This window comes from Bison bison, unplaced genomic scaffold (genome assembly GCF_000754665.1).
Source record: "Bison bison bison isolate TAMUID 2011002044 unplaced genomic scaffold, Bison_UMD1.0 scf7180017864519, whole genome shotgun sequence".
Lineage (NCBI taxonomy): Eukaryota > Metazoa > Chordata > Mammalia > Artiodactyla > Bovidae > Bison > Bison bison.
The window spans coordinates 15,053,737-15,056,579 of record NW_011495072.1 but is presented as its reverse complement, the minus strand read 5'-3'; positions in this window follow the sequence as shown (position 1 = coordinate 15,056,579).

The following is a 2,843-nucleotide window of genomic DNA, read 5'->3' as shown; positions in this document are numbered from 1 at the left end:
ATTTCAGCTTGTTCTTTTTCCAGCCCAGCATTTCTCATGATGTACTCTGCATATAAGTTAAATAAGCAGGGTGACAATATACAGCCTTGACGTACTCCTTTTCCTGTTGGGAACCAGTCTGTTGTTCCATATCCAGTTCTAACTGTTGCTTCCTGACCTGCATACAGGTTTCTCAAGAGGCAGGACAGGTGGTCTGGTATTCCCATCTCTTTCAGAATTTTCCACAGTTTATTGTGATCCACACAGTCAAAGGCTTTGGCATTGTCAATAAAGCAGAAATAGATGTTTTTCTGGAACTCTCTTACTTTTTTCATGATCCAGCGGATGTTGGCACTTTGATCTCTGGTTCTTCTGCCTTTTCTAAAACCAGCTTGAACATCTGGAAGTTCACAGTTCATGTACTCGTGAAGCCTGGCTTGGAGAATTTTGAGCATTACTTTACTAGCATGTGAGATTTGATGCTAACTCTGGGTAGTTGATGTCAGAAGTGAATTAAGTTGGAATTAACTTTTTGTCAGAAAATTGGTATTGGAATGTAAATCCTATGCTCTGTAAATTTTCTGTATTTCTGTAGTCATATACTAAATTACCTAACTTCAATGAGTTTCATGTTACTCATTGAAAGCTAGAGCTTCTTTTTGCTCACATTCTTTGTCATAGCATCAGTATCCTGTTATTACCTTTTTGTGACTTCTATATATGTGTAAGATCTGTCCTGAGACCTTGAGTCTCACTCTTTTAATGGTGTCATTTCTACATCTATCTCAGCTATCCATCCCTATTAATTATCCTTACCTCAATATTTTCATAAATGAAAATCAAATACTTATATATCCAATAATCTCACCAAAATCATATAAATCCTTCATTGTACCTGGTTATTTTACCATCCCTCAATCTCATAAAAAGATCCAAGCCATTGAATAGTGTCAACTTCTCTGCACTCATCAACCTTTTTACTTCTCTTAATTATGTAGCTAAGTTATGCATCAACATTAAAATATTTTGTTGTTAATATACTCACCCACTGAGCTCCAGTGTTATTGCAATATATTCTTGTTACAAACTTCAGCCTTCAGTAAATAAATGTATGGAAATTTTGTCCATTCTGTAGCTCAGCATTGATGGAGAAAAGTCATACAACTGTATGGTATGTTAACTCATGACATAAGTTCATGACTTCCATTCCTTTTGGGGGCATGTTTTTGGGCTCAGTAATATAATTAATTACAACTCAGTACCTAAGATCCTCCCCACATCCTGCATCACCCTCTGCTCTGTTTCCTGTCTCCTACACTGCATTATTTTCTAAGGTTCTTTTCTTTCTTTCCCAAACATGATCAAGAATAGCTGATAGAATTGCCTCTTGCTGTTTTGAGTTAACAGAAGCCTTACTATTCACAAATGAGCAGATCTGTTTTCTGTTTGCCTCCTTTCTGTTACAGAATCTTTTCCTCCTTTCTGTTATAGAAACTTTTCCCTTCTAGCAAAGGGCAAATGTTCCACCTGCATTATGAATTGCATACCCTCTTACCTTAGAAACATTCCCCCTTTGTTTATTTCCATAGTCTTCTGAATATTCAATCATTAAACTTTTAAAGCATCATGAGGATTAATAGACAAACTGCTCATTAACTGCTATTTTAATAGCAAACAAACTCAAAATAGCAACAACAATAAAAGCAACATTAGTTTGAATTTCATTGAGACCTTTGATATGTTTGCAAAATACTCATTGCATCATCACTTCAGTTTTATTCTAATTATTAAGCTTTTCAAAAGTTTTTTTTATGACCCACTGACTTCACAGCTGAATTCCTGTCAATTTTTTAAACTCTAACCTTGGCTATCATCATTCTTCTCAATCTACATATTCCGACCTCCAACTCTATTAAGCATATATGTATTTTTTTAACTTTAATCTTATTGAAATATTAATACTGTTTAACTTTAAACTGTGTTGTTTTGAAATATTCTATCTCTTGGTTTTCCTGGTTTGTGTTTGCCTAAGCTGACTAACAGGTTTTATCTCAATAATAAATGTTTCAATTATTTTTTTGGCATAATTCTGTTCTATATTTTTTTTCAGGATACATCATAGGCTGTTTTCTTTTATAATCTCAGTCTTCCAATCAGTTCTTCAGTATATATTTGTATGTGAATAACTCTCAAGTATATATATAGACCTTGCTTTTAAGCTCTAGAAAAACATTCCAGTGCCTACTTTGAATCTTTCCTGGGTTTTTGGAAGCATCCACATTTAAAATAACTGAAGTAGAAACTATAATTTGCTTAGGTCACTGAAACTGTATGATACAATTTTCTCCAAATTGGTAACACATTCTGTCTACCTATGTATTCACACCAGAAAATGGACAGTTATTTTGGGTAATTTTCTCTCAAATTCTGCATCAAATCATTAATATATCTTGTCATTTTTGGCTCCTAAGTATATATCTAATTTGGTAATTTATCAGCATATTTGTATTATGCCTACAGTTCTCTTTTCTCTGCAAAGTCTAGCCACACTGGGCTTCTTTCATTTGCATGCACTTGCCAAGCACTATGATAACTCTATGAAGGTTCTATCAATTCAGTTCAATTGCTCAGTCATGTTGGACTCTTTGCAACCCCATGAATCATAGCATGCCAGGCCTCCCTGTCCATCACCAACTCCCAGAGTTCAATCAAACTCAGGTCCATCAGGTCGGTGATGCCATCCAGCCATCTCATCCTCTGTCATCCCTTCTTCTCCTGCCCCCAATCCCTCCCAGCATCAGGGTCTTTTCCAGTGAGTCAACTCTTCGCATGAGGTGGCCAAAGTACTGGAGTTTCAGCTTCAA